This window comes from Myotis lucifugus, unplaced genomic scaffold, assembly GCF_000147115.1.
Source record: "Myotis lucifugus unplaced genomic scaffold, Myoluc2.0 scaffold_67, whole genome shotgun sequence".
NCBI classification, from domain to species: Eukaryota; Metazoa; Chordata; class Mammalia; order Chiroptera; family Vespertilionidae; genus Myotis; species Myotis lucifugus.
Window position 1 is genome coordinate 4,453,612 of NW_005871115.1, and position 8,745 is coordinate 4,462,356.

The window sequence follows — 8,745 nt, forward strand, 5'->3', positions numbered from 1 at the left end:
GATGGCATGCCCAAATGAAGATGCTGAGAGGAGATTAATAAAGGAACTGTTTACGAGGGTGTGGGCAGGTTTAAGGGAAAGTGACAAGAAAAGGAGAAGTGTTAGCTAACAGCAGCTGTTGTCCCCTCATCTCTAGTTCTGGGGGTGCAAGGAGAGGAGTGGTTAGGAGAACCCTGAGAGAACGGAGAATCTAAGGAGGGCTGCATGGATGGAGCTGGGACCTTCCGTAGAGGAACAGCTACTAGCAGCCTGGCAGAGAGGAAGGTGGCCAAGGAAATACCATGCATGACTCCATTCACCTTTCACCTTCCAAACTCCTGCTCTAGGCAAATCTCAACCAGAAGCTAGATGGAAAGAAGTCTGTCTATGCAGTTCTTGGAGTTTGGCTTTGCGGGGCCAGAATATGGAAGGGGAGAGCATGGATCTGAGGGAGACTACAGCACAATGGGACTGTCTCGCCCACCCTCTTGGAATTGTGTGGGATAATGTGACTTGCTTTGCCCAGGGTGTTAGTTTCATAAACAAGGAGGCTTAAAATAAGAGACATGTTTTTGCTTATAGTTCTGGAAGCTGGATGTCTGACATTAACATGTCAATAGAGCCATATTCCAGCTTCTGAAAGATCTTGGCAATCCTTGTGAGGCAGGACACTAAGAAGCTAGGGACAGTCCTTGGCAAGTGGAATAAGGGAAACAGACAAAATCATTAAACAAGGCCAAATAATCTGAGCAATTTACAACCTCCTAATGAATAACCAGGTTTTATCTTCTCTAATTACACTTAGGAGCAAATGTTTACACCGTCAGGGGAAGAAGGGCCTCAGTCCAAGTCTTGGAGATTAAAGCTAGCCAGAAAATAACTCGATCCCTCTATATGTACATTTTGATAAGTCAACATATTGAATGACACACCTGGAAAGCTATGAATATTACCTTAAGCCCCTGCCCTGAGACCTCCCCTGATTCCCACCAGCTAAAGAAAGATAAGGAGCCTCAAGACAAAGGAACCACCAAGCACTCTCCCTAGAGCATGCCCACGTTTTGTGTCTCTACTTTCCCTAACCTCTAAGAGTCCCTGCAGAACTTGCAACCAGGGGAGCAGTGGGCAGCCGGAGATCATCCTGGGCTTACCCCCTGAACCTGTTTCTAAGGCCTCTTTTTTTCTCTGACTTTCCACTGAGCTAACAGTATCCCCACCTGAGCTCATTGCTATCGCTGTGACTTTTAGTTTGCTGTGAGTTCATTCAGCCCAGCATGGCTATGCATTTTCTATAACGTTTCTCAAAAGGCAAAGGAGCCCTGCCTAGGCTCTCTCTTATTGCTTCTTCTATCCTAAGTTCTTCCTTTGTTTCAATGTCCCCAGTTTTAAGAAACATAAGCTCAAAAATCACCTACACTTGTGTTACAAAATCTTTCCTGCAGGAAGTCAAGAACCCACACACTACCAACTGGCTGAGGCAGACCTGCTCTGGGCCTAGTCCCTGTCCTGTATCACTTGGAGTTCCTCAGCTTAAGCTGCAACACTCTGAAGTCTGTCTCTGCATTCACATGGCTGCTTTCTCTATTTCTATGTCCTCTCTTTTTCTTATAAGGACACAAGTCATCAGATGTAGGGCCCACCCTAAATCCAGTATAATATTATTTCCAGATCCTTAGCTAAATCCATATGCAAAGATCCTATTTCCAAATAAGGTCACATTTTGAGATTCTGGGAGTAGATATTAACTTTGGGAGGATACCATTCAACCCACTATAGCCAGTAAATGTCCTAATTCTGGGCAAAAGCATCAAGACCCAGCATGCAATTTGCTACTCTCTCCTGCCCGCCCTTGGAAATCTGCAATGCTCCAGACAATGGGTACTCCCTCAGCCCGAGTCCTGGGGTGAGGATGTGGCAAAGCAGAACCCCAGCTGACCTACAAAGGAAACAAAACAAGTATAGAAATTCATGTGTTACCTCCCTGACAAACATCATTGACAGTATTCAATAACCATAGTCCAGCCCTTCAGAGCTTTCCCAGCAGCTAAGGCAGCTCGCCACTCCCTTACATATGAAAACACCCTTGAATACTGCACTAACCAAAACCAGTTTGCAGGCTCCTCATTCCTTTTAGTCCCAATTCCATTGGTGATATTTCATTGCATTGTATTCCCTCTTTGGGGCTAAGTATAGAAAGAAATTGATGTTAAAGACAGTCTTTTGTATCCTTAGAGGGTCAAGTTTTCTAGGAAAAAATAATAACTGCCAGAGCACATGGGTGTTCTTTGAAATTAACTACAGAGTAGCTGCGTTTCGGGCTGACAGTCTCATCTCCGGTTCCCGAAAAGTTCCCCGCCTGCAGCAGCCAGGAATGTCTGCTGAGAAACCTTCGTTGTCTGGCTCTCTAGGTATGTTCCCCCTGCCCTGCCATGGCCACCTGTGCCGAAGTTCTGGAGATGGCGTGCCCCATGAAGCTTGTTTATAGTGCTACAATGAGTCCTCTGGGCACATCTGCAGATCTACTTGTCTCCAATACTGGTCTAATTGCAATGGGTGTGGGCCAGTGCACTCCAGCTATCATCAGATGGTCTTCAACAGTGAAGTGAATAAAGAGGATCAAACTGCCAGACCAGATTGACGTGCATCTTTGGAATCATGAAAAGGGTTCCTGAGTCCATGTCCTTTTAACTTCACTTGCCTGTCTGTCTTGAATGGAAGCCTGGATTGAGGGCCCCCACCTGCCAGCTGCTCCAGCCCCTACCATTTAATTCCCTAAACCGAGTCCCTGAACCACAACAGTGGGAAGGAAGAAAAAAGGTAGAGAGACACTGCGCTTACAGGGCTGGTTCTCAAAGTGTGGTACCTGGACATGCGGCACCTGCAGCACATGGGAACTTATTAGAAATGCACATTCCTGGCCCTACCTCACACCTCTTAAACCAGACACTCTGGAGTGGCGCCTGGCCATCTGTGGGTGGGGAGTCTTCCAGGTGACTCTGGTGCACACTGGACTTTGAGAGCCCCCTGTGTAGGGCCAGGTGGCCTGTGAGGTGGTGATCCATCTTGGTAAAAATATCATTAGCAACACTGTCCCTTTGATGTGGTGGGAACGGCCCACCAGCAGTACACGGAGGGTCCCTGGGAAGCCTGGCTGTCTCCTGGACCACTGGGAATTTTATATAGACCATGGTCATCACAGCTCCTTGGCGGGGGGGAGGGCGGGGGGACGGCAGGTGGTGTGCAGTGGGGCAGAGCCTAGAACACAGAGTCCTGTGGCTCCATGTTAAGGCTCTCACATGGAGCAGGGATTCTGTACCATCTCACTTGAAGGGGCACATATCCTACCTCTGTCCTGATAGAAACCAATGTGTCCTTCTGATTGGCTTGAGGATCTCTTTAGTTTGATGTGTAGTGGTTTTAGAAGTGGTTTAAGGACCCGGTTGCCCTGTAGTTTACAAACTACATTTTTGCATGTCCATCAAGGTACTTAGTATCTGCGATATCTGCTAATCTCTTGTGAGTTTCCACTTACAAGAGGCCATTTTAATAAAATGTATAAATCTTTCATATTTCTAAATAACTGTGTATCTTTGTCTAGGGAATGAAGTAAAGAAAGTGGAATATTTCCTGCAGGAATGAGAGATCAATACACATTTTACCAGATGACGAATTCAGAGGCACCTCTGTTGGCAGTACGTGAAGTAGGGGAGAAACGACTTATCCTCTATCATAATTCAAAAGAAAATGATTCATTCCTTTAAGACAGCCATATGGACTAGTCTGCCTGGAGCTGATTCTGGTAAATTCAGGGAAAGGCCTCATCTCAATCTGCTCTGTCCTGGAACGAGGCATCCTTGTCCATGGGAAGAGCATCAGTGCTTTTTCAGAGATGTAAGAACAGCTACTGATACAGAAATCAGTCAGATGGGCTGATGGATATATTCCTCTTCTGCAGAAGTTCAGGTGATTCTCTTAATTTTGTCTAGCCGTACTGGATTGCCTGAGACAGTCTATTGCATTCCTTGCACAGCACAGAATCTTATAAACCAGGATTTTTTTCAGGGTGGGGTGTTCTTTTTTGGAGGAAAGGTTGCACTTCTCAATCTTTTCTTCTTCAGAATCCTCCCTGCATTTGGAGTGTGGGAAATATGGCCCCAGAGGCCAATGGAACATGCTTGTGCCTTTATGTGCTCCCATAGTCACCCCCTGTTTCCCTCCCTCACCTCCTTGGAGGCTGAGTCCTATTCCTACCCAGCTGCCTTTTCCTTCCCAAGAAGTAGCTTTGTGCTAGTGGACCTGTAAGCCATATGAAAAGCTATCAAAGCATGAAGGGAAGGAATCAATAATAATACATATAAACGTGTACATGTATCATAAGTGACAGGCTCATTTCCATGCAAGTTAAGATGTTCCCAGTTCCTCTAATTGACACTGTGCACGTCTGTGTGCTCCAACACTGAAGGAAATATTCATGGCTGGACTCGCCCTGTAGAGGCACAGTGGGCCGCTGCCGATGGGCTGAGGTTTGATTTTGCTGCCGAGACCCCGTCATGGCTACTCCAGCTGGTCCAGGCCTTTTTCCCTCTGGGAATTCCCACATCCCTGGCCTCTTTGGATTCAGGCACTGAAAGTTGTTTAAATGCAAATTATTTTCTATGAGGTAGAGACATTATTATTCATTAGTATTTGGACTTTAATGAGTCTATGAGCTTAGAAGGGAATGGGCCAGAGTCTTTTGGTAATAGAAGCCAGGGAGATATGTTTTAATAATGATGGGTAGAAAAGGAAGAGTGACATCTGAAATGCTACAGAAACTATAACCCCAGACTCGAAGAATAACACAAGGATACCAGTTATATGGTAAGAAATTAGATGGAAAAAGGGAAGATGGGAAATAAAGTGCCTCCCCAAATCCACAGGTCATTTGTGTCTGGAGCTCTTGGCAATTCTTCCCTAAGCAGATGTGTTTATAGAAATTGTTGCCAAGTGACTGGTATATTGCACATTTGCTGTAGAATCACTACTTCCAAAAACTTATTTATTTATTGAAAAAGTTATTGATCCTACTGGGGATCCAGCCCATAACCCAGACATGTGCCCTGACTGGGAATCTAACCTGACTTCCTGCTTCATAGCTACACATTCAACCACTGACCCACGCCGGCCTGGCAAGAGTGCCATGTATAATAATAAAAGTGTAATATGCAAATTGACCAAACGACTGAACAGCAGAATGACCATCCAGACGACTATGCTATGACATGCACTGGTGCCAGGCCAGCAAGGTGGGTGCGATGCGATGCGATTGGTTGGGGCCCTGCCATCGCCCCATGATCACCCAGCAGAGGGAGGCCCATGCGACTGGGAAGGCAGGGCGATCAATGAGGGCGAGGGGGGGGGGACTTCATGATTGCCCCTCTTTGGGGAGGCCCAGGGCACACACTGCTCAGCAATTGATCACACAGCCCCGCCAAGGTGGGGGCCACCCTCTACTGGGTGATCCATCATGGAGCCCCCCATTCAATTGCCCTGCAGAGGGAGGCCCAAGCCACTAGCTAGTGATGCTGTGGCGGGTGTGCAGGGTCAACCAGTGATTGCCCTGCAGAGGGAGGCCCATGCCAGCCAAGTGATCACACCCTGTCACTTGCAGAGGGAAGTGACTGGTATCAGGGGAAGGGGGCCAGGGCCAACTGCTGCCAGCTTGGGGTAGGAAAGCCCTGATAGGCCCTGATCGCCGGCCAGGCCTAGAGACTCTACTGGAGGGGTCCCAGATTGTGAGAGGGCATAGGCTGGGCTGAGGGACACTGCCTCCACACTCCCCCCCCCCACCGCCATGCATGAATTTTGTGCACCGGGACTCTAGTTTTAAATAAGGGGCTTAGAAAAGGCTCACTCGACAATGACATTTCAGAGAAAAGTGAATGAAGACTAAGCAAGCTGGGCAGATGTCAATGTGGAGATCATCTGCAGCAGAGGGGACAGTGAACACAGGGTCCTGTACCAGGAGCATGCCTGGCTTGTCTGAGGAAGAGCAGGGGTGGGTGGAGGTAGAAGGACCTGGTAGGGGAAGTGGACAATGTGGCCTGATGATCATGAGCAGGCAGGAGAACAGTAGGGGATCGGGTCAGAGGGTCATAGGGTGGTCCAGTTCACACAGAACCTTAAAGAATTTAGCTTAGACACTGAGTGAGAGGGTTTTGAACAGGGACGAGATATTATTCAACTTAGAATTTAATAGTCTATTGAAGAGGTTGATTAGAGATGGTAAATATTTTTTGAAGGCCATGAGGTCTCAGTTGCAACTCCTTGATGCTGATGTTGTAGCATAAGGTTAACTCATGAGTACGGCTGTGTTACAATAAAGCTTGATTAACAAAAGCAGGTGGCAGGCCAGATTTGGCCCATGCTGATCGTTGGGCTGTTATAATCCAGAGGAAAGATGAAAGTAGGTGGGACCAGCTGTGGAGGTGGTGAGAAGAGTCAGATACTGGCTATATTTTTAAGGTAGAGTCTGCAGGATTTGAGGTTGCATCAGATGTGGGCTGTGGGAGAAAGTAATGATGACTCCAAGGTTTTAATCCTGAGCAACTGGAGAAATGGAGTGACTGTTACTGAAGTGGTAAAAAGTTAAGAGACAAAGTTTAATGGGGAAGTACGAGGAAGGGTATCAGGAGTCAATGAGGACATGAAAATTTAAGATGCCTTTAGGGTAAAGGAATTAGATTATATGTTCCCTAACTCCCCTTCTGGCTCTCATATTCTATGTCTCCATGACTGGGAGAAAATAAACATGTACCCTGCTGGCTTCTGCTGTGATCATGATCTTCAGGGAGACCTTGCACTCCGTATTCCTTCATCTTTCCTTAATGCAATTGGTAACTGCTGGCTAGAGATCAGTTGCTGGAAGGAAGAAACACTGGAAGGAAGGCAACTGCCAGCTGAAACTAGCAGGGGGACTTGGAAGAGCTGCTTAAATGGTGCATGTGCCCGAGGAGACTTTGTGGGCTGGAGGCCATTCCCGGGTATCTTTGTTACCTGGAGGTTAGTCATAACAGAGGGCTGTCAACCAACCAGGCCAACAACATCCAACATTCCATTCATTTTCTGAGAAAAAGCAGAGCAACTTCTTCCACTTCACCTCCACTCTGCTCTTAGAGCGGCCACACTGCAGACCCGCCAGCCCGGCCCTCTGTGTTGATAGCCCAGAGCCCCTAGTTCATCCTGATGGCCCCTGGAGAACCGCAGGGTGTTTGGCATCAACTTCTCTGGGCTATTTCCTCCCTCTCCTCTCTCATCTCTCCTCGCTGGGAGATATGTCTTCTCTCTGCCCAAATTCTTTCCACCCAAGAAGGGGCTCTGTGCCAGTGGGGCTGTTTGCTGTGTGGAGAGCTGGCAAGCCACTTTGGGAGTGAGCTGATAGGAATATATTTAAAATGTGAGCATTTATCAGAAGCAGCAGATGGAGGCAGCAGAGTGGAGCTCCCAGCACCGAGGGCAGGGAGTATTTCATTCAAGTGTGAAGCGGGCACCATCTATACCCAGCTGACACCAGCTCCTGAAGCCAGTGAAGAGGAGGAGGAAAACAAAAGTGGCCACCTTTGTGCCAGGTTTGGGAGGTTACAGCGTTCCTGGACTGAGTCTTCAATGCCTCAAAGACCGCATTCACTCTCAGGTGGAAGGAAACCCATCCACAATCCTTTTCCCTAACATTTTTTATTTCTTTAAAGCTTAGTAAGTTTAATAAAAATTTTGAAGTTCAGAACAAATGGAAATACAGACCATTTCATGGATGTAGAGAGGCATTATTTCATTCAACAAATATTTGTTGTGTGCCTCAGACACACCAGGAATTGTGTAATACTCTGGGACAGAGGAGATCCAGGCAAATATATATATTACTAGAGGCCCGGTGCACAGATTAATGCACTGGTACGGTCCCTCAGCCTGGCCCGCACCCTCTCACAAGGGGATGTTGGACTGCCGGTTTCGGCCCAATCCCCAGACTTACCTGCAGGGATCAGGCTAATGGGTAGTCTGACATTCCCTGAGGAATGTAGTAGTGCGCAAAGTGGAAGGTGGCCAGGGAGGAGCCCAAGCCCAGGCCCGGCACCATGCTTTTCCCATTCATCCCAGCCACACTGGGCATGCAGCCTCCATTCAGTAGCGCTGCTGCAGAGTGGGGAGAGGCTGGCGCAGTCACAGCTGCTCTTGCCAGCTGTGAGCCCAGCATCTGGGACCCATAGGTCAACTGAATGGGGCTCCTGCTGTGGAAGCATACTGACCACCAGGGGGCAACTCCTGTGTTGAACGTCTGCCCCCTGGTGTTCAGTGCACATCTTAGCGACCGGTCGACTGGTCATTTGGTCTTTCAGTCACTTAGGCTTTTATATTATACTAGAGGCCCGGAGCACAAAAATTTGTGCACTCGCGGGGGGGGGGGGAGAAGGGGGGGTCCCTCAGCCCGGCCTGTGCCCTCTCGCAGTCTAGGACCCCTCGGGAGATAACGACCTGCTGGCTTAGGCCTGCTCCTGGGTGGCAGAGGGCAGGCCCAATCCCTAGGTGCAGCCCCTGGTCGGGCTCAGAGCAGGGCTGATTGAGGAGTTGGGGCGCCGCCCCCTGTCATGCACAGAGCAGGGCGGAATTGGGAGGTTGCGATGCCACCCTCAGTCACGCTCAGGTAGGCTGATTGGGGGGTTGGGCACCACCCCCTATCACACTCAAGGCAGGGTCAATGGGAGGTTGCGAGCCACCCCCCTGTGATGCACA